Genomic DNA, 25,109 nt, shown 5'->3' with positions numbered 1-25,109 from the left:
GAGAGAGAGAGAGAGAGAGAGAGAGAGAGAGAAGAGAGAGAGAGAGAGAGAGAGAGAGAGAGAGAGAAGAGAGAGAGAGGGGGGAGAGAGAGAGAGAGAGAGAGAGAGAGAGAGAGAGAGAGGAGAGAGAGAGAGAGAGAGAGAGAGAGAGAGAGAGAGAGAGAGAGAGAGAGAAGGGGGGGGAGGGAGGGAAGGAGATAAAGAAAGAGAGAGAGAGAGAGAGAAGAGAGAGAGAGAGAGAGAGAGAGAGAGAGAGAGAGAGAGAGAGAGAGAGAGAAGGGGAAGGGAGGGAGAAAGGGAGAGAAAGCAAGAGAGAGGGAGAGGGAGGGAGAGAGAAGGAGAGGGAGAAAGAGGAAGGGAGAGGGAGGGAGAGAGAGGGAAAGATAGAAACAGAGATAGATATAGAGATAGAGAAAAAGATGTAAACAGACACAGAGAGACAGAGATACTCAGAGAGACACACCAATTGAGAGACACAGAGAAAAAAAAGAGAAGCAGAAAAAGATCATCTATGTAGTGCAGCACAAAACATTAAAATCTATATGAAAGTCTGTGATCTCTGCTTATTGAAATCCCTTTAATCCTTTAAGACTTTCTGCAGCTTTACATTGTACCCTTTTTTGTGTGTGAAGCAATTGGGGTTAAGTGACTTGTTCAGAGTCACACAGCTAGCAAGTGTTAAGAGTCTGAGCCCTGATCTGAACTTTTATCCTCCTGACTTTAGGGCAGTTGCTCTATTCAGTGTTATCCTCCAGTTGCCCCAATATTTTATTTTTTAATCATTCCCTGACCACTCCCTAGTTACCTACCCTATTAGTTCAATTTCTCCACTACATTTATTACATAAATTCCAGTTGAAAATGGAGTTGTTTGTGAACATGTCTTATCACCTTATTATATAGTAAACTTCTTGGATTCAGAGACTTTTTTTTTTAAGCAATGTTTTCTTCAAGTCCAAAACACAATAAATTCTTTAAAATATTCATTAAATTGAATAAATCTATAAGAGATTTTACATAAGATTTTATTTATTTATTTGGAATCTTGGGGTCTTGATTTTCTGTAGTCACAGCATGTTAGGTTTGGAAAAGACCTTAGAAACCAACCAGTCCGACTTGTAATTGAAAAGTAAAATCTCCTTTAAAACATACATTGCATCCATCTTTTGTTCGAAGATTCCTAGTAAAGGGCAATGAGCTTACTCTCAAATAGATCATTATGTTTTGGGTGGATTTTTTTAGTCCTTATATGAAAACTAAATGTGTGTCTTTGCATCTTCCTCTTAGCAATAGGTGAGGAATGTGAAATCAATATAAATAGGTGGACTAGAGAGAGACTATAGGGTTTTAAATGCAAACATCTAGCATTCATATTTTATCCATTGGAAATGGAAAATTCACTGAATTAGTTTGCGCTGGAGAGGACAGTTAGATCTGTGCCTTAGAGAGGACTCTCAATATATCAATACCTTTTCCCTACTATTTCAATTAAACCACATGATATCATTCAACCAAAGAATTAGCAACAATAGAAATTCTCACTAAAAAACATTTTTTTTGCCATATGTATATCATAAAATTCATATGTGTGTATGAACAAAACACTGTATTAATTTTTTTTAAATGCTTAATTATGGAAGGAAGGTTACCATATGCTGACAAACAATGGAACATAAGCACTGAAAAGTTTAACAAATCTAGAAAGGTTATGTTACAAACCCTGTGATGGACTCTGTACCTGTCATGTATAAGTGGTACTTACAAATAATTTGGAGGTCATCATGATGTTTGCCACTTAATAGTGGAGTGAATTTTTTTTTTTTTTTTAGCTATAGCTCTATTCTTAAATTGCAAAGCATTTATGATCTGTTCTGATAGAAACAGATCAGTTAAACATAGAAAAAATCCTCATCAGAGATTCAAAGGTATAAAATTAAAAAGGGTCTTAGAGGCTATCTTGCCCAATTGCCTCATTTTACAGAGTAAGAAACTGAGACCCATACATAGGGGTCTTTTCTAATGTTCTCTGACTCCAAATAAATCCCTTTCTGAAGCAAATGTCATGTGTACACAAAGTAAAAATGTCCATGATTTTCCTCTCTTATCAGCATTATGTAATAATTATAACAATAAAAGAGAGGTTGGTTGTTCTCAGGTGTCTTGTGTGTCCCATTTATTTTTTCCCCTTTGGTTTGCAGATTGAAAGTTTGTGGAAGCTGAGACACATCAGCCAAAATCAGAGAGAGATTTCCTTCTTTGGTTATCTTCTTTGACAATAGCCATGATTAAAAACTATGAAAAGCAGATGTATTTGAAAATATGATTGAAGTTCTTTCAGGATAATGACATTTTCCTTCCTTTTTGAATCAGCTAAGTGATGATATTTGCAAGAACAACACTCATACCACATAACACCTAGGTTTTCTTGGGTCTGAGCCTTTAGCTCTGCATCTTACAGCTGGCAAGCTTTAGATAGAGACTAATGCTAAATCATGGGAGCTGAAATTTGTGTCATAGTAAAATCCAAAATACGTAGCAGCCATGAAGGGTACATATTTTGTTTTTGTTTTACAGTTTTTTTCTTATTATTTTTCTGGCTTGGCAGGACCAGATGTTGCTCCTAACACATCTGGAGAACACATTTTTATTGCTTTTGGTGCTAGATGAGAGAATACTGTCAAATGTGGCTAAAAGCCAACTGATTCTTTCAGGCTGCTGAAGGCAACAGGAAGGTGGATGCTGGCTAATCACAGAATGGAATTGCTATGTTTGAGGTTATTGGATCTTTGATTGACTCCATGTTTGCACTACTGTACTCTGCATTATTCAATAAATCTACTTTGCTCAGCATTTTTCAGTGGGTACTGGGCAATGTGCCTTTTAACTGACATTGTTTTTGCCCAGATCTAAGTTAGATGTTGAACATGTCAGTCATTTAAATTGATGATTGAAAAGAATTGTAACTAGCTTCTTTATTTTCTTTGATTAGAATTCTTTCTCAAAGAATCCTATTCATTGTCACCAAACTTATTTGAGTATTTGAGTATTTGAGATACTCTTACAGCTCAATAGAATGCATTCACTTTCTGACAATTCTTAATCTTCTATTCACAAGTTTTGTTCCATGATACCTTAGGGTGGATGAGGGTTTCAAGTGGCTTTTTTAATCTGGATATATTATTTTTCTTTATCTTTCTTTATTCCATTATTATCATCATCATCACCACCAATACCACTAGCAGCAGCAGCATTGATTGAGCAACTTCCTAAAAATATTATGCAAAACAGAATCATAGTGATAAGGTCTAGATATGGGGTACCTAAATGAAATTAGGGTTTTGGCACAAGGATACAGAGTTAAATAAGTCTAGTGTCAGCGTGAGTCCCCAATAAAAGCATAGATTGATAAAAGAGGTTTATTATGGGGTTTGAAAGTAAGGTTAAAGTATAGTTAAGAAAACAGGTAACGGTAGAGCTAAGAAGGGCACCAGACACAGAGTTCCAGTGGATAGAGGGTTCTGACATGCCAGGTGTAAGGCTGCCATGTTTGGGACCTCTGCAAATAGGGGGAACCAGCGTGGCTCTTTTATAATGGGAAATTTAGCTAGAGAGTCCTATGGGTATCCCCAAGTTGGCTCAGATCGGGATGGGGCTGGGACACCCCCTGATCTTCTATTGGAATTCAAAGGGACCAGGATTTGTGAATCAAAAGGGCCTTGATTGATAATTACATCAAGTAGGAGGGGTTGGGAATCACAAAGAAAGGAATAAGTCAGTTCTTAAAGGGATCACACCCCCATCAATAGGATTCAGAGTTCCAAAAGACCACAGAATTTTCAATATGAAGAAACTGCCATGTATCAGTCATGATCTAAATCCTGGTCTGAAAGATGTCTCCAAAACCAGTGAAGTTTTTTTTTTTTTTAAACAATTTTGTTATTGTTTTTGGAGGTATCAGGATTAAATGATTTGTCATGGGTCACATAGATAGTAAATATTTGAGCAGGATTGAGCTGAGGATCTCCTGATTCCAGAGAAAGTGGTCTATCCACTGTGTTACTTAGCAACTCCTGTGTTGTGTTTTCAATTCACCTCCATTGCATTAAAAGAAAGAAAAAAGAAAATCTCATAGCAAATGTATATAGTCAAGCAAATAAATTTCAGCCTCAGCCATGTCCATTTTGCATCTTGAGGGTATTACCCTTCTCTCTAGTAGGAACTAGAAAACTAGTGTTTTTGTTTTCCCATCATGCCAAAGTGCTATAGAAGTCACATAAACCTGAAGCAGACAATTAATCAGTATCTGTGATTTCATGAGAGGAAGCTCTCCATCAAAGCAGACAGGCAATTGTTTCTGAGACTCATAGCTGCAAGTCCCATGCCTTCAAAGATTTCTTCCATTTACTCTACATTTGTCTTTTAAGTTTAATTTATGTTTTGTTTTCCCCATTAGAAAGTTCCTTAAGCATAGACTTTTTTCCTTTTTTTTATATTCCTCAGTGTTTATCAAAGTTCCTGGCACAGAGTAAGTGCTTAATAAGTGCTTATTGATTGATTGATTATAGTCTTAGTAGTCTGGGAACTCTGAGAAGCTGTATAGTTTGCCATAGGCAACTCATAAAGAAGTTTGTTAGAGACAAGAATTGAACCTGGGACTATGTCAGCCAGGTGGCTCTATAATCTCTAAGCAGACAAATGTAAGTTTTTCATCTATACCTCATATGAAAAAAAAAAACAAAACAAAACTGAAGAGTCATTGGGAAAGTCACATAAAAATAATGCACTGAATATCAACAGTACAGGGAGAAAAGTATATTATAAGGTTTTAAATGAAGGGGAATCTTGAGATCTCAAAATTCAGATGTGAGGAGAAATTTATTCTTTTCCACTTAGTAAGGAAAAGCTTCATCAGAGAAGTACTTATAGATTGATTTAGTGTTCTATTTGAGATTGTATATTATTACAAAACAGTAAATATGTCTATTTGAAAGCAGGAATTATACATAGCACTAAGCCCGATTTAGATATTTGCTTAATATCAGCGACAATAATGTCTTAAATCATACACTAACCATTGGAATATCTGCATAAAAACAAATGTCTAATAACAAACAATATTATAACACAAGTGCCTATACAAAAAGCTTCTAAATAATGTCTATTTATTTCAAGCAGCATGACTACAACCAAATTCTAGAACAACTTAAGAATAGAAATAATCCTTGATGTTTGTTATAAAAATCATATTACCTTATAAATACCATTTGTCATTTTAGAACTCATACTTTTTCAAAATGCTTTTATCTGCATGATCATGGTGACTTGGGATTTAGGCTTAGGACTTCTTTACCATTTTGATGAATGGACCCATTTTACAGTCTGCTGAAATCTAAGTTCCTCTACCCGTCTTTATGGAATGTTTTAAAATAATAAATAAAATATATAGCCTTATAAAGGAAATCAATTTCATTCCATTACAGTTATCAAAGTATTTAAAAATGAAAATTCATGGAACATAAGTTCAGAACAATTAATATAGTCTACCCTGCACTCCATGGTTTTTCATTACAAATAAGGAAACTCAGCACTACCAGAGAGAATGAAGGATTTGCTCATGTATACTCAGCTAGTTACTGACCAAGGCAGAACTATCTGTCTCCTAATTTCTACTTTAGTACTTTTTTTTTAACCTCATATTGTCTTTTAATTTGATTCTTACTGTAACCATAGAAAATATTTTCTGCATCTTTTATATGCAGAATCATGTCATTTTGGTAATGCTCTATGTTGTTAAGCATGGAATGCCATGGTTCCTGAAGAATAAAAATTGCAAGACACATAAAAGACAATTGCAAGACATATAGTAAATATGAATAGACTATAATATATGGCAACAAAGAAGCACTCTGGAGGAGTAGTTGAGAGAAAAGATTATCATTAACCAAGGATTTCCCCTTTCCTTAATTCTCATTTATAGATCTCAGTCTCTGAAGGGTGAGCTATCTTGTCCTCTATCTAGACCCAACATGTAGGGCAGCCATTGTGTTCTGCTTAGGTTTGAATGGGACATAAATTCTTTAAATAGATTGCCAAAGGTTTGTTTAGGCAACTTGGAAGAGAATGACATAATCAAATTTCAGGTAATTCATTGTAATATTCATTCTCTCATTGATTGCTAATCAATTAGGGTTGATAGCCACTCTGGGAAACAACTACTCTTCTAAGGACACAGAAACTGCGAGCCCATCACCATGATGGTCTTTTGGTCTATGAGACAGCTAAATGGCCATCCTTTTAGTAATATGCTGACATTATTAATAAAGTGATTAAATTACTCAGAAATTATGTCTCTCAAATCTTTTTAAATACCACACAGTATGGAATATATTATCTAAGAGCTGTATGGCTGCACAAGGAATTAGTAATCAGGTAAAGATGTAATATCAATTGATAAAGCAATAAGCATGTCAATGTAGAATTTAGAGAAGGTATTGGATAAGAAAGTCAGAAGTTGATTTTGTACCTCCATAAGCCTGTTGATGCCTTGGATTTTACTTTTTATTCATGTCTTTTATTATCTGAGTAGTGTCTCTTGTCTTATAAATGTTATTCCTTATATATTTGAATTAGCATTTTCCCATTTTTGTGCTTTAAAAAATTAAATTACAAGCATTTGTTTATTTGATCCCCCACCTCAAACTACTCCCATTAGAAAAAAAAAAAAGAGAAATGAATAGTAAATCTCCTGTAAGAAATATACATAGTCAAGCAAAACATATTCCCATGTCGGCTATGTTCAAAAAATGTACATCTTATTTTTCTCTTGAACTCAAAATACTCTTTATGGAAAGACTTCATGTAACTTAGAAATGTGACCTTTTTCTGACAAACTTTCAGCAAAGATGCTTTTTGCAAATTTTTGAATGTTAAATGTGCCTCTGGATAATTGATGACATACATGGAACTATCAAAATATTTATATACTAATTAATTTTATGTAATATGTTGGTTTAAATGCTTACATGATAAATGATAATTTAAAATCTTTTCTACAGTTCTTTTACAACTGATTGTTGATAGTTTTGCTTCTTTGAAAAAAATTATAAATGACAAAATTCAGAGAACTTGAACTTTGTCAAATACAAAAAGGAAAAAAAAAGGGGGACTTTGAATTTGGAGCTGTGAGTTTTCATTTTGTATAGTCTGTATTTTTCAAAAGTACCTATTACATTTAACACAGTAGTATGGTTGCAACCTGCTTGTCTCGGTCCTCTTTTTAACTACATTCAGTTTTCTTCTGTTTATTTTTAAATGTTCATCTATGTTCTTTTTTTAAATTTTTTTTTTGTATTATTATCACTTCCTCTCACCCTAGACAAGACTTAGTTATTGAAAAAAAAATTCTCCATTATAATAAATATCATCTAAAAATTAAATCATATATTATCACATTAGAAAATATAAAGAATTCTTATTTTCAACATGATATTAATAACTGCAAAAACAGCCTGAAGTATGCCAATAGGGCAGTGAGTTTGTTAAATTAGATTATATGAAAGGGACTTTAATATCAGAAAGTTTTACAAATTGATCTTTATAATCCTTTCCTAAAAACATACTGAAATATAGAAAATAGATTAGAGACGCTATCAAAATTGTCTTCATATTTTTAAGATCCTATTTCAAAAGGAAACCAGAGAAAGTAAGACATTTTTCCAAGGAAGGCCTAGAATGTGAGCATAGAAATCCCAATTCTTGATCAGAGTAATGGTTGACTGGCCATTACTATGTCTCACAATGGCTCCACAAAATGTTTTGTGGGACTTCACCTTTGTCCATCTTAACATCAATCTCAAAAGGTTAAGGACGTAGCTAAACTCTCTTGGCCTCATTATGGCCTCATCCATGAACTAATCTTTTTTTTTTTTAAACTCTCTCTCTTTTTTAGCACTTGGGTAAGAAGTTTCATAAATTTTCTTACTCTATTAAAGCCATATTTCTTTTAATATTCCCTTAGGTTACCTTTTTCAATCTTCAAAAAACTGTCTTCTCTATTCCTCTCTCATTCTTATACTCACCATTTGAGTGAACAAATCTGTGTGAAACTATTAAAAGAGGCAAATTTGTGGAGAAGAAAGTAACTCATGATTTTGCTGATTTAATAACAAAAACATAGTTGTAGCAAGGAATAAGTCATTGAGAATTAAGTATTAGATAATATTTTGTTCTATTTTATAGGATTGTAAAAGTTTTGCTTTCTATGATCCTAAAGTTTTTAGTTCCACAAAAACTTTTTAAAAATATCAATGTTCTCCAGGTGTTTCAGACTGTAAATCATGGAACATTGTTGTAGTTTAGGGAAATAAACAAACAAAATAATAAAAATAAACCCAAAAAAGTCTTTCCCCCTTTTGTGATCTAGCATTTATCTATTTCACAGACAATATATTCCCTAATCACATCTGCTATTCTTGCTTTGTATTTCTTTTCTTATATATCTTTTTTGGACCTAAGCCTCTTCCCCTATTGTTAGAATTAAATAGATTGTTTAATGTGATATCCCTGTTCTATTTGAATTATTTCATTAGTTTAAATTTTTATGCAGTCTATCCACTTTCCTGAATATTCTGTTAAATTCATTCCTATAATGTATCTTACTTGCATAATTTTGGTCTTGTGATGAATTTTTAAATACTTTTTTTCTCATGCAGATATTTTTCTTCTTTTCCTTGTTATAAGCACATTCATAGGATAATATCATAGATTTAGAAGTAGAATGGACCTTAGAGATCATCTGATCAAACTTTCTCATATTAAATTTTAGGAATCTGATATTCAGAAACATTAAATGATTTTGCCTTTTGATAAGTGGCAGAATTGGGATTTGAATCCACATTCTCTGATCCCAAATCCCAGATTTTGCTTGGGCATGGGGGAGAATTTTGTGGATATTTGTTTTATTATGCAATATTATTAAATAGGTAAGCATGAATTGTACTTATTGACTGATTATCAAAGGAAAACTTAGCTTGTGCACTATAGCTTTAGAAGGACAGTTAAACAGAGTAACCTTAAAACTAAAATACTTCACCTACTCCCACACTGGGCACAAACTAAATTTGCACATGGAAATAGAGGCTACTTATTTTCCCCTTGATAAAAGCTTCAAAACTGTTTCAGCAGTTAATATATTTTACATCTTTTTCCCAGCTGATAGCCCAGTTAGTATCTCTCTTCCTGTAACCTCAGGGGTAAAAACAAATCAGCTCCCCCTAAGGTATATCCCTTCCTTCCCTATTGAATGTCTGAGATGCTCTGATCTCATATTTACCATGACTCCAAATTGAATCCATGTCTATGGTCCAAGAACTTGCTGGGCTGCCTTGAAGCATGAAATAAATTTACATCCAACAGTCCATAACGATTGTTATTTGCCTCTTTCTAATGCAGATTAGTATTCAAAGGTGTTCAAGGAGGATGATACAGTAAGGTGTTTACAAGGTCTTATCCACTGATACTTTATGAGATTCTACAATTCTCTGATTATTTCAACTTCAGCATACCAATTTGATTGGTTGAACAAACAAATTAGTCATAGTCCTAGGGTCTTTAAATAGCTACAGGTTGAAGAAAATGGGAAGGGGTCAAAGCACAGAGTAGTTGTGGAGTGAGTGGAAGATTTACTTCAACAGAAATCAAGGCCCAAATGAAAGAGGAGACACAAAAACTCTGGAGAGAGAAGAACAAAGGTGGACACATTCATCTGAACAAAAAAGTAGTTTCAAGGAATGGCAGCTTGGGGAAATAAGCAGTTATTGTCTCAAGACAGGAAAGACGCAAAGGAGCTCAAGAAGAAAGAAAGTACTTTCAGGCCCAATAGTTTCAGTCTAAGATATTTTGTTTTTGTTTTTTTGGCACATGTAGTACTTACATGGCTCTTTTTACCATTCTTCTTTATGGTATTTTTACTTTTTACACTGACATTTTATACAAAAGGTGAAATAGCACACTCCAGATTTTGTTGAGGCAGGGGGGAGAATTTTGTGGATACTTGTTTTATTATGCAATGTTATTAAATAGGTTGGCATAAATTGTGTTTACCGATTGATTATTAATTAAAAGCTCAGCGTTGGGGGCTCATGTATTATAACATTAGAAGGACAGTCAGAGTAATCTTAAAGCCAGGATACTTCAATCATTCCCACACTGGGCATAAACTGAATTTGCACATGGAAATAGAGCCTACTTATTTTCTCCTGGACAAAAGCTTCAAAACTGCTTCAGAAGTTAATATGTAAATATATTAGGATCCCATCTAAAGTACTATTCCCCAACTTCTATTAATTTCTGAGGCAGTTTTGAATCTGCAAATTTATACCTCATATCTGTTGATTGGGGTCATGTTTCCTTAGGGGGGAAAAAAAACTGCATTGTCCTTCTCTGTCACATATGACATATTCCCCAAAAGGAAGAAACAAAATGATTTTCAATCACATTTGCACATGAAAATAGAGCCTACTTACTTTCCCCTGGATAAAATATGAGAAAAAAGAAAATTATTAAAAGCTAGGGTGACTCTTTCATTAGACAAAAATCTAATGAATTTTTAGATATGAAAGAAATTGGAACCAAACTGCTATTTAATATATTAGATAAGAAAATAGAAAAAAAATCTAAGTAAAGAAGTAATTTATCTTTCCACATGTATTATTTATAAATATTCTGGGCAGAATCCACTAGATAAATTTGGAAAACTTTGCATTGGTGACTCAGACTATGTAAAATAAAGTCTAAGTTATGCAAATTGATGTTACCAAAAACTACAAATTATATTCAAAAATTAAAACTGCCATGATGAGGGGGAAAAATGCTGCTAGGAAAAATATGCCTGAAATCATGTCAAATGAGAAAACTAATCACCCTTATGTCTAGGGTGTTAAGTGCTTACATTACTCCAAAGTGAGTTATACCATTATTTTATAGAGATTTGCTCTTATTAGCTAAGTCAACCATTCATCTAGAGTCATAGCTGTAAGAGCTACAAGGAGCCTTACAGATATAGTGTGACTTCCAAATAGTAGAGAGAAGAAAACTCTGTCTAAAGAGGTTAAATGAGTCTGTATGGTTATGTAGCTATTTAATTGGTAGAGCTATTGGTAGAGAATTCATGCATTCTGATTGCAAATCCAGTACACTTTCCACTAAAATATCCTGTTTTTAATGACACTTATTGCTATAAACTATGATGTTACTCTTCACTGGATAAGATTGCAATATATAAATGATGCAATATGGTATGAGATAACATAATATAGCATACATGCATGTCAATAAATCAACAAGTATCAAGTGATTATTATATGCCAAGTATTGTTCTTAGTGCTGATAATATAGATAGAAATAATGGAAAAGGGCTTTCATATGTGTATGATACATGGATAATACCATGTACAGTTATGTTTGCTTACACATACACACACATACTAAGTTGGATATTGATATCTAAAAAGCTTTCTCTTTTTCAAGTATTTTGAGTAGTCTGAGGAAGATTCTAAGTATTCCTCTGATTAATTATTAAATAAAGACAGATAAGAAAGACTGGGTTTTTCAATTTTAAACCCAGAACTTATGAAGTCAAAATAATTCTTTGTATCATTCAACTACCTCCATTTTTAGTAAACTAAGAAAAGGGCTTCCTTTTTTTTTCCCCAAGAAACAAAACAAAGCAATAATACTTGCCTTCTGAACATAGATTTTTGCTCTTGTTCTTTTAACATTACATATATGCAGATTGAACTAATCTTTGTTCATGAATGAAATCCTGATGCATATAGTATGGAAAAAATTCCAATGAGTTTTCTGGTGTTAATTTTTCCAAATAATTAAAAAAAAGAACAGAGGTTATTGGGTAAAAGTAGAAAAGGGTAGAATCTGAGATGCTATACTTTTTCAAAAGTATATAAAAAAAATTCAGGGACTAACAGGGAAAATATATACCATGCATCAAAAGTTAAGGTATAAATTTAAGAGTGTGAGATTTCCACTACTGTCATTCATGGGCCAAAATTTGATGTTTTCTCACCATTAATTATAAATTAAAGATTTAATTAGCTTTTTAGCAAAAAACATCTCTGATAGATTCCCATAGTACCTGTGGGGAAAATGGTATCAACTTTAGAAACTACATGTGATAAATGGGATTACTCAAAGCTCCTCATTATTCAAAAGAACCAGCTTTCAGAAAATGAATTTCCTCTATTCAAAACTTCGGATTGTTCCCCATCCGTCAAGGTAATTTTGCTAGGCAAGAGTGCACTATTCTCAGGTCAGAGAAGCAATTTCTAATCTACCTGGAACATAGAGAAAGAAAACAAACAAACAAACAAAATCCCTCCCACTTCATTTCCAGTACTCTGGAAACAATATAAAATGGAAAAAGAAACCAACTCATTGAAAAACAGAATTTGTGAAATGCAAAAATAAAATCCAATGAACAAATTACCTCATTTAAAAGTTCAATTGGCCAAATGCAAAAGGAGATAATAAAGCTAACTGAAGAAAATAATTTGAAAATAATATAATTTACTAAAAATTTGAATTGAACAAATGGAGTGAATGAATCAGATCAAGGAGAAAATATTGTAAGCAGCCAGAAAGAAACAATTCAAATATCCAGGAGTCACAATTAGGAATGACCAGGACCTAGAAACTTGTACTTTAAAGCATCAAAGGGCCTGGAGTCTGATATCCTGAAAGGCAAAGAAACTTGTATTGCAGCCAAGAATGAACTATACAGCAAAATTAAGCATTAAAGTGAATTTCATTTATTTCTGATGAAAAGACCAGAGCTGAACAGAAAATATGATCTTCAAATACAGAACTCAAGAGAAGTATAAAAAGGTAAAAAGAAAATAATAATAATAAAAAAAAACCTCTTGCTTTTAAAAGTTAAAAAGTTTACATCCCTATATGAAAAGATATATGTTTAACTCTTGAGAACTGTGTTGCTGGGATGGATATACTTAGACAGTGCAGATATAATTTAATTTTATTGTGATAATTTAAAAGACATTAGAGGTAGAAAGGGGATTGTAGTGGAAAAAGAGGAAAATGGAGGTAAAATGTGGTAAATTATATTTCATGAAGAGGAAAAAAAGGCCTATTACAATTGAGAGAAAGGAGGGAGGGGGATGAGCATTGTATGAATCTTACTCTCATCAGATTTGGCTCAAAGAGAGAATATCAGACATATTTAGCTTCACAGTGAAACTTGTTTCACCCTATGGGGAAATAGAAGGGAAAAAAGGAAAGAAAAAGGGGGGATTTATGAGGTGAAGAACACAAGTAGAAGGGAAAAAGTATAAGAAAGAGGAGGGGCTGTAAAAGGGGAGGGCTGTTTGAGGGAGGTGGTGTCAAAAGTAAAACACTAGGTAGGAGGCAAAGGGGGAAATGAAAAAGAAAAGTATAACTTGGGGAAAATAAGATGGCAGGAAATACAAAGTTAGTAATTTTAATTGTGAATGTAAATGGGATGAAATCTCCCATAAAACAGAAACAGATAGCAGACTGGATTAAATGACAGAATTTTATAATATATTGTTTACTAGAGACACATTTAAAGCAGAGTGATACAAACAGAGTAAAGGTAAAAAGCTGAAGCAAAACATATTATATTTCAATTGAAGTAAAAAAAAAAAAAAAAGCAGGGTTAGCCTCTCCTGATCTCATTCAGATCAAGCAAAAGCAAAAATAGATCTAATTAAAAGATCTAAAAAAAAGATCTAAGAAATATATCTAATTAAAAACTAAAAGTGATAAGGAAGGAAACTATATTTTACTAAAGGGTACCATAATGAAGTAATATCAATACTAAACATGGATAACACCAAGTGGTATAGCATCCACATTCCTAAAGGAATAGTTAAGACACCTACAAGAAAATTAGACAGCAAAACTGTATTAGTGGGAGATCTCCACCTTGTTCTCTTAGAACTAGATAAAGTACACCACAAAAAAAATAAGAAAAAAGTTAAGACAGTAAATAGAATTTTAGAAAAGTTATGTATGATAGACCATTGGATAAAATTGAATGGAGACAGAAATTTTCTCTATGGTACATTGGACCTACACAAAAATTGGCCATGTATTAGGGCACAAAAACGTCAAAATCAAATACAGAAAGGCAGAAAGAGTAAATGCTTGTTTTCCAGATCATGATGCAATAAAAACCACATGCAATAAAGGGCTAGGGAAAAACAGACCAAAAATTAATTGTAAACAAAATAATCAGATCCTAAAGAATGAGTGGGTGAAACAACAAATCATAAACACAACTGATAATTTCATTCAAGAGAATGACAATAATGAGACAGCATAATAAATTTATGGATTGCAGCTAAAGCATTTCTTAGGGGAAGTTTTATAACCCTAGATGCTTACTTGCATAAAATAGAGAAAGAAGATCAATGAATTGAGCTTGCAACTAAAAAAGCTAAAAAAAAAAAATTGAAAACCCTCCAATTAAATATCAAATTTGAAATTCTGAAAATAAAAGAGATTAATAAAATTGAAAGTAAGAAAACTATTGAATGAATAAATTAAACTAAGAGTTGGTTTTATGAAAAACAAACAAAATAAATAAACCTTTAATTAATTTTATTAGAAAAAGGAATGAAGAAAATCAAATTGTTAGTATCAAAAATGAAAAGGGTGAATTTTCCACCAATGAAGAGCAAATTAGAACAATAATTAGAAGCTATTTTATCCAACTACATGCCAATAAATCCTATAATTTAAGTGAAATGAATACTTACAAAAATATAGATTATCCAGATTAACAGAGGAAGAAATAAATTACTTAAATAGTCCCAGTTTAGAAAAAGAATTTGAACAAGCTATTAATCACTTCCCTAAGAAAAAATTTCCAGATCCAAATGGATTTACATGTGAATTCTACTAAATATTTAAGTAGCAATTAATCCCAATATTATGCAAACTATCTAGAAAAACTGGAAAAGAAGGAATCCTACCAAATTCTTTTTATGACACAGACAGAGTGCTGATATCTAAACCAGATAGAATTAAAACAGAGAAAGAAAATTATAGACCAATCTCCCTAATGAATATTGATGGAAAAATCTTAAATATAATATTAGCAAAGAGATTACAGAAAATCATCCCAGGATAATATACCATGACCAAGTAAGATTAATACCAGGAATGCAGGGTTGATTCAATATTAGGGAAACTATTAGCATAATTGACTATATCAATAACCAAAGTAACAAAAATCATATGATTATATCAATAGATGCAGAAAAAGCATTTGATATAATCCAACACCCATTCCTATTAAAAACACTAGAGAGTATAGGAACAAATGAAGTTTTCCTTAAAATGATCAGTAGCATTTATTTAAAACCATTAGCAAGCATCATATGTAATGGCAATAAACCGGAAGCTTTCCCAATAAGATCAGGAGTGAAGGTTGCCTACTGTCACCATTACTATGGGATATTGCATTAAAATGTTAGCCTTGGCAAAAAAAAAAAAAAAAAGAAAAAAATTAAAGGAATTAGAGTAGATGAGGAAACCAAATTATCACTCTTTGAAGATGATATAATGGTATGCTTAGAGAATCCTAGAAAATCAACTAAAAATCTACTAGAAACATTTCATAATGTTAGCAAATTTTCAGGATACAAACTAGGCAAAATTAGGAACACAATTACAAAACACTTTGTACACAAATAAAGTAAGATCCAATTAATTGAAAAAATATTAATTGATCATGGATAGGCCAAGCTAATATAATAAAAAATGACAATACTATCAAAATTAATCTATTTATTCAGTGCCATACCAATCAAACTCCCAAGAAATTATTTTACAGAACTAGAAAAAGTAATAATACAGTTTATCAGGAAGAACAATAATTCAAGAATTTCAAGAGAATTAATGAAAAAAAATGCAAATGAAGATGGCCTAGCTATACCAGACCTAATACTATATTTTACAGTAGCAGTCATCAAAATGATTTGGTATTCGCTAAGAAATAGAGAACTTGATAAGTGGAATGATGAAATTGAAACCATTTCTACCCATATGAAAAGGTGTTCTAAATCACTATTGATCAGAGAAATGCAAATTAAGATAATTCTGAGATACCACTATATACTTCTCAAAAGAGCTAAGATGATACGAAGAGATAATGACGAATGTTGGAGGGACTATGGGAAAATTGGGACACTAATACATTGTTGGTAGAGTTGTGAACTGATCCAACCATTCTGAAGAATAATTTGGATCTATGCCCAAAGGGCTATTAAACTGTTCTTACCTTTTCCTCCTCAAGGTTTCTAATGAGCTTTTTGTCTTAAAGAGATCATAAAGGAGGGAAAGGGACCCACAAGTGCAAAAATGTTTGTGGCAGCCCTTTTTGTAGTGGAAAAAACTGGAAACTGAGTGGATGCCCATCAGTTGGAGAATAGATAAATAAGTTATGTTATATGAATGTTATAGGATATTATTGTTCTATAAGAAACAATAAACAGAATAATTTCACAGAGGTCTGGAGAGACTTACATGAACTGATCCTAAGTGAAGTGAATGGAATTAGGACATCATCGTACATGGTAACAGCAAGATTATGTGATGATCAATTCTGATGGACGTGGCTCTTTTCAACAATGAAATGATTCAGACCAGTTCCAAAAGTCTTGTGATGAAGAGAGCCATCTACACCCAGAGAAAGAACTGTGGGAACTGAGCGTGGATCACAACATAGTATTTTTTCGGAACAGAACCGAGTACAAGGGATAATGTTGTAGAAAAATTACCCTGGAATGGCTTCTCTCAATAAAAAATTATTATAAAATAAAATAAAAATAAAAAAACAACATAGTATTTTCCTCTTTTAGTTGTTTGCTGCCATTTTGTTTTCTTTCTCATTTTTTTTTTCCTTTTTGATATGTTTTTTTTCTTGTGCAGCAAGATATTTGTAGAAACGTATAGAAGAATTGCACATGTTTAAAATATATTGGATTACCTGCCATCTAGGTGATAGGGTTTGGAGAAAGAGAGGGAAAAAATTAGGAATACCAGGTTTTACAAAGATGAATGTTGAAAATTATATAGGCATATGTTTTAAAAATAAAAGCTTCACTGATAATAATAAAGAAGACTAAGAGGCAGTAAAGATCATAATTTCATGATAAACTTCTTTGGAACCAATACATTTGTTTTCACATATTGCATTACTAGGAGATATTTGGTTTTTGAGATGCTGAAACCAGGCCAGAGAGCTGATGTCCTTATTTCTTGGTTCATTAAATGTTGCCGTGAAGAAAGAAAAGTCAAGTAAAAACAAACAAGAAAAATAACAAAAACTCTGGAAATGTCATTAAAACTGTACTTCATATATAATTGAACTGGAATTACAAAAAGCTATTAAAGAAAGCATTGTCTAAGTAAATAAAAACCAAAACAAACAAAAAAGCATCCTTTCCAAATAAATTTGATTATGTATGTGCCAATATACTTAGGACTCAGTTAATAAGGATAAAAATGAATAATGGTTTGGAGATATTTATAGCTAAGATGTGGGATTCTCAAAAAAAAAAAAAAAGTTTAGAGGCAAAAAAAAAAAGTCATTGCTGATTGGTGCAAAACATATTTTCAAAAGAGAAACCAAATTCAAAATCCATTATGTGTCAAACTATTCAGTGGGACTGGGGATACAAATACAAAAAAAAATGACATAACTCCTACAAACAAGGAGCTTACATCATTAACTTGCATGAGAAGCAAGCAGGTAATAGACAAAACAATTGCATTAACAATTACTTCTAAATTCTGCTTCATTTCACTGAGAAATAAAGCCTATCTTTCTAATTATATCTCCTACTCTACTCCATGAACTCTACTACCCCTGTAAACCAGATTATTCATTGTATGTTCCGTACTTTGTGCCTTGGGAGCTTGGTTTTCACTGTTATAAAATAAAACCAAACCACAACAAAACCACAAACTTATGGAACAAATATTAGAAGAAATTCTATAGATGATACTCTACATACAACTATTTTTGAAGCTTTTTATTTTTTTCAAAATACATGAAAAGATAGTTTTCAACATTCACTCTTGCAAAACCTTCTGGTCCAATTTTTTTTCCCACCCTTCTCCCCACCATCTCCCTATATATGTTAAATATGTTCAATTCTCCTATATATCAATGTATTTCTATAACTGTCATACTGCACAAGAAAAATCAGATGAGAAAGAAAAAAAAAAAACAAGCAAACAACAAAAAGAGTGAAAATGCTATGTTGTGATCCATATTCAGTTCCCATAGAGCTCTCTCTGGGTGCAGATGGCTCTCTCCATCACAAAACCAGTGGGATTGTCCTGAATTATCTCATTGTTGAAAAGAGCCATGTCCACCAAAATTGATCTACATATAACTATTAAACTAGATATCACAATCCATAACTAGTGTGTATGTGTATGTGTGTGTAGATTATCAGTAGAAAAGATGAAGACTTTCATACCAGACAAAATTCTGAAGACACCACCCATGAAATTATGACTTCAGATCTCAATCAGTCAAATCAACAAATTTCTATTCAGTGCCGACTTTGGCTAAGGATACAAAAAGAAAAAAAAAAAATGAAGCAACCCTTGAATTTAAGATGATTCCATTGTAGCTGGAGAGAAATTATGTATACAAATAAATATAATAAGATACTGTTGGGATCTAGTTCAGATGGATCTGAATCGGCCCCACATTGGGCGCCAAATGTTATGAGTTCAAATGTTGGAGTTCTTGTTCTTCTCAAAACACAGCCGGTTTAGCTTAGAGCTCTCCAGGGCTCGGCTAGCTTTCTGGTGAGTCTTTCAGACCAGCTTGGTCTCAGTGGGGGGCGTGCAGGAGCCCAGCCACCAGCTACAGTGGTGTGAGATGAAGATGAATCTGGTTGTCCACTGAACTCTCACTCGTAGCTTTATCCTCTGAAAGCTCTTCGTCTGCCACCAGCCAGCCAAATGGAAAAATGTATTCTGTCTTGCCTTGCCGCGGAGAGGGCTTCTGGCATAGCTCCACTGAAATCCGTCAAAGTGTTCTCTGCACCAGAGTCGCTCCTCTCGAGTCCAGCTGAACTCTCTTCTGCGACCAGCCAGCCAAGAGGAAAAAATGTATTCTGCCATAGATCCCTCATCGCTGGCCTTTTATCTGGCTCTTCTGAGAGAATGGGATTATGGGTTTTCTCCCATAGTGCTCTCTGGCCCAAAGAGCTTTAAGGGAGGTGTGAACTCCCTTGAAGTTAGAAAGTTTACTTTGTGAAGCTGGCATACTTGTGAACTCCAATGAGTAAAGGTGTGAACACAAGCCTTGTATTAATTAGTTCTACTTAGTACCTTGTTTCAGGTTCTGGCCAAAATCTTCTTGTAAGATTAGATCAACTCTAATTAGTTAGCAGTTAGTAAGGATTCCAACAAGATACCTATAGGATTAGCTGCTAGAGGAAGAGGAAGAATATCTAGAAAGATTTCCTTTAAAATTTGATGCTCTAACTTAATCTTGAGAAATTAAGAGACTCTGGGATGTCTGCATCAATGAGCAAAAGACAGGCAATAAACAAAATGAACTTTAGTTCTTTTAAGAAGAAAATAAAATCTCAATTTGAGAAAAAATATTATCTGATGGATACCATGGAGATTTGATAGGATAAAAACCATGGGTGTAATACAATTCAGGAATGTTATTTTGTACAAAATGTATTTATACAACTAAATACATTGTTGTAGTAGTTGTTGCTGGTGTTTTAAATTGTGAATTCATTTTGGTAAAGAATTGCTTGTGAAGGAAATTGCTTTACAAATGCAAATATGAAACTTTTCTGTAATTTATTAATGCAGAGCATTTTCTAAAGCAAGGAGAGATTGAGTGATTTTTCCATAATCTCAAACCAATTAGGACCCTCTGTGGGGCTGACTTCCTATCTATAGACTTTTCAATTCTCAGATCGGACACAGTATATATCATATAAAGTGAAGCACAATAATATATTATCATACAATAAAACATGTAGGAGTAGGATAATATGTAGCAGAGCTTCTTAAACTTTTTCTTATCAGGACCCCTTTTCTCCTGAGACATATTTACGTGACCTCTGGATATATAGGTATATAAAATAGATATACAAATCAAACAGTTATAGGTATATAAAATAGATATACAAATCAAACAGTTACTAATAATAAGTCACAATTTTATGACCAGTTACATTATGAAACCTCATATGAGTTCACAAATCACAGTTTAAGAAGCTGGGGCATAGGGGAAGGACCATTGAGTTTGGCATCTGGGGATAAATTCAAATAGTGATTCTGTGCTGTATCCTTAGATTGGCTATTAATCCATTAAGGACTCATTTTGTTTATTTGTAAAATGAAGGGAGTAAATTAGGTCTCTTTCAGATTCAAATCCTTGGATTTGACTGGATACCTTGACTGATATTAAAAATTAAGGAAGACATAATCTTTCAAAAATAAACAAATTAGGACTTCATATGAATAGCCAATTTGCATTTTTTTTAGAGAGTTTCTAACAAAGAGGTGTCCAGCTCAAGAAAAATTTGTTCCAGGGATCACCCTTCCCTCCCCTCTTTCCCCCACCCCCTCCCCATATATTTCCCTTCAAAAAAAAAATCGATTTTACAACAGTATTTCTTTTCCTTCCATAGATAATAAAAGAACGATGTTTTTCCAATAATTTACTGAGCTATCTTTAGAAGGGGTTTGATACTCCCATGTGGGGAATTTTTAGTCTGTAAATTAACTGAATTCCCTATGTCTTCAACAGCTAACTATAATCATAGATTAAAAGCAAGAAGGAACCTTAGACATTATTGAGTTAAACTCCACCATAGAGGCTAAAAGACAACTTACTTGGAGTCATATTGTCAATAGAAGAATTTATTAGGGTCAGAAGTCTCAAGCAGAATTTGATGTGCAGTCATTCTTGACTCCAAATCTAGCTGTCTATTCATTGCTTTCCCTTATAGCGTCTGTTCTTTAAAGAAAGGGAACTTTTGTGTCTGAAGTGATAAGTTTTTAGATTTGTTCAACTTGATTTTCAAGAAGGTTGGGAAGGAAGGATAGGTGACAGAAGGATAAAATCCTCCCACCTAAATAATTGATATTTCTCATATTAGCGCATGTTGTTCCCCATTTTAAAACTAAATATGTACATAATATGAATATGACCTGGGTTTCTAGCCAAGCCTGAGGTATTTTGCCTGCTGCTGTACAGGAGAAAGGAGACTTAAAAAATGGAGAGATACTGTATGACTCTTGCAGTTGATCACAGAGATTCTATCAGGCTGAAATTCAATGAAAGACTAATGTAGTAACATATTCTCTGAAACTCTAGCAAGGAAATCTGGAAATCAGATCAGTTTTTCCAACTGTTTTCAACTTCTAAGCTCTTTGATTTTTATCTAAGAGGATCTCCCCACCAAAAAAAAAAAAAAGAGCCTGGAACCATATACCTCTTACTCCCCTAAGTCTCTGCCTCATTGTATCTGGACCCAACTTGTCTCAGACAAGTCTATAGTATAGGGACATCATCTGCTAGTGCTTCCTTCTAAATATGTAGTAACATAAAAAATGCCCCAGTCTTGGCTAGAAACCTGGACTTACCAAGCAAATAGGAAAAAAGTATTTTAAAAAATTAAAAGGAAAAATATGAAATGGCAAAATGGTGTTAAGATTAAATTAATGACAATTGGTTAAGCCACATATTTTGCTAAGTAAAAGAAAGTAAATACTAAAGGAAACATCTTGAGACAATCAAAGAGATTAAAAAGTGGGCTTTCATTGCTTAGTAGATATTCACAGAGGCTGGGTCATCAGATAAATACCCTGGGGCATATTTGGGGGTGCAGGAAGGGGTGAACAAAAGTATATGCAGAGAACTATGAACAGAAATTCCTCCTTCATGCATCAGCCAGAGGCCTGCTTTTTTACCTGGAAATTGAGAGCTTAAAAATGGAAACCAATGAGAACAATGATTACTTGATATTATGATGTGTTTTGTTTTTTTTTTTTTTTCCCATCAAGACCTTCCCAGAAATAAGCTACTTTCATAAAGTTTAGTTTGCATGTTTGCTTTTTGTCCAGATTTCCTTTCCTTTGCTATTTCCAACTCAGAATTAATCAAATTCTCATTACTTCATTATGAATTAGTGCTTTGTTAGAATTAAATTCAGACAATAAAACATCCCTTTTTCAGGTTAGGGGGTAGTTTATGATTTCTCAAATTAGGAGCCAAGGAAAAGGAGGTAAAGATTAAGAATACAATGAAAATACAATGAATACAATGAAAAAGGAATCAGGACATAGAAAGAAGAGGAGTCAATTTTCAAAGTGAACATATTTTCATAAATTAAAGATGTTTAATAGCAATATTTTCATATATTTACAAATTTTGCAAAGGAATTGTAACCGTCAATGGACAGTTGGAAAACAATGCTACAGTTGTAATTTACTAAATGGGTCTTTATTAGTCTGATTGACCTAATGGAAAAATATCCATTAACTAACATGTATAAGTTCAAGATTACCAAGCATGGCTTTGGCATTTTCCATGAATACTACTCTCTATACACAATCTAGTGTGATTTTAATAACTAATGAATAGCAATAATTGTGTTTTCCATTGTGTTGAGTATTAAAAAAAAAAAAAAAAAAAAAAAAAAAACTAATGTCCTGTGCTCTCTAAGTCTTAACACTGCAGGAGTATTCCTATGAAATATCTTGCTGACAAGTCATCATCATGATGTAAGACTTCTTTGCCTTCATGTTTTCCTCCCTGTGTCTTCCAAAATGTTTCATCATCTTGTCTTATTTTTAATTGATGAAATAGTGACACAACTTAATTACATGCTTATCAAGAATTAACAAGAGAACAGCTGTTAGAAACAGCCATGCTAGTGAGTTATTTTCTGAAATATATATGTATATATTAATTTGTAAAGATCCAATCTATCTAAATAAAAAAAAAGAAAAATCATTGTTCTGATCTAAGTACAACTTGTATCATTTCAGGTGACTAAGGGAGTTTTCTGAATCTAATTAATTTATATGTGTATATATATGAATATATTATACATATATCATGGTATGATTTGAAATTCTAAAAGCTTTTTATCCTTATGAGTCATTAACATTATACTCGGTCTCATTACTTTACTCCCTAGCCTGATAGCCTAATTTCTTGAATTCAAATGGTAGTAAACTCATTTTTTATCATTAATAAGTAGATTGTTTGACATATATTTGGAAATAGCTAGGGAAGAAGAAAAAAATAAATTAGGTTGTAACAAAACATATACTATTAATGAGGAATTATGGATTAGGCACAGCAGGGTTAGATTCCGTCCATAAGTAAGATTGGGCAAATTTCAATGATTCTAAGCCATCAAGCATAATTTCTTTGGCAGATACGAGACTGCTTCTTCTTTTCTCATTTAAACAACATAAAACATACAAGTTATCCCATAGACTAAAAAGTAAATGCCCAGTTACTTATTGGAATAACCTAAAGGAGATGGGACATCATAGAAATTAGGTATTATTTTAATATTTCCATAACACTATTAAGTCTTTAAAAAAACCTTTATTTATTTACAAAGCATATGCTTGGGTAATTTTTCCAATATTGACTCTTGAAAAACACATTAAGTCTTATAAAGTATTTGGATCCATCAGTCTCTGAGATAGGCTAGATAAGTATTATTATCTTTATTTTACAGATGTTCTTTTTGTTGTTTAGTCATTCAGTTATATCTGAATGTTCCTGACCCCATGAACATGACACAGGCTCTTCTGTCCTTCAGTATGTCTCAAAGTCTCTGCAAATTCATGTTCAATGTCTCTGTCTCATACTTTGATATTCCCTTTTCCTTTTAGCTTCAATCTTTCTCAACATTTATTCTTTTTATTATTATTTTTCCAATGAGTTCTATTTTCTCATTATGTAGCTAAAATTTTTACACTTCAACTTCAACATTTGACCTTTCATTTAAAGGCTTGAATTAGTTTCTTTAAGTATTGACCTAATTTGACCAATTTTTTGTCCAAGGGATTCTCAGAAGTGTTCTCCAGTATCACAATTCAGAGATGTCAATTCTGTTGAGCTCAGCTTTTCTTACAATTCAAAAGAAGTTGTATCACTTAAGACCGGAAAGTAGACATACTCAAAACTGAGAGATGACTTCTGTCGATCCAACATCAATTATCCTGGTATACATAATTTACTCTGAAAAATATTCAGGATTTCCCAACAAATTAGCAAATTCTTGCCAGTTCATCCCAAATGTGGAATAAAATTTTCACAAGTTAGGAACACGAGCTGGTTAAACTCTTGCTTTTGTAAAATATCTTTCAAAAAACCCCAAAAAACACATCACTTTGACAATATGGATCTTTGTCAGTAATATGATATCTCTGCATATTTGCCATAGCTTTTCCTTCAAGGTGTAAGTGTCTTTTAATTTCATAGTTGCACTTATCATCTTCAGTGATTTTTGAGCTATAAAATTCCATTGCTTCTCCCTCTATTTCTTTAGGAAATGATGAAACTAGTTGCTAAGATTTTATTATTATTTTTTTAATGTTAAGCTTAAAGTTGACTTCTGTACTTTTTTCATTCACTTTCATTAAGAAGATTCTTAATTCCTCTTCACTATCTGCCAAAAGAGTGCTATCATTTGTATATCTGAGATTGTTGATATTTCTCCTGGCAATCTTAATTCCAGCGCTTTGATTCATCGAACTTGTAGTCCCCATGATGTACTCTGCATGTAAGTTAAATAAATAAGGGCACAATATACAGTCTTTGTTTTATTCCTTTTCCAACCTTAAACCAATGTTCAATTTTGACTTTTGCTTCTTGGCTATTATACATGTTTCTCAAGAGACAAATAATCCTATCTCTTTGAGGACTTGTCACATTTTACTGAGATCCACACAGTCAAAGGCTTCAGTATAGTCAATGAAACAGAAGTAGTTTTTTTTTTCCCCTAGAAACTGATCTTTCTCCATAATCCA

At 32.8% G+C, this 25,109-nt stretch overlaps 1 pseudogene; it reads right to left on the bottom strand.

The window, feature by feature from the left end:
- LOC127541381 (heterogeneous nuclear ribonucleoprotein H-like) overlaps positions 1-24,848 on the bottom strand; it is a 143,561-nt pseudogene extending 118,713 nt beyond the window's left edge.
- Between the last annotated feature and the right edge of the window lie 261 nt (positions 24,849-25,109).

The sequence above is a fragment of the Antechinus flavipes genome, chromosome 6, assembly GCF_016432865.1.
Source record: "Antechinus flavipes isolate AdamAnt ecotype Samford, QLD, Australia chromosome 6, AdamAnt_v2, whole genome shotgun sequence".
NCBI lineage: Eukaryota > Metazoa > Chordata > Mammalia > Dasyuromorphia > Dasyuridae > Antechinus > Antechinus flavipes.
Note: the sequence above shows the minus strand (reverse complement) of the source record. Positions and strands in the feature narration are given on the sequence as shown.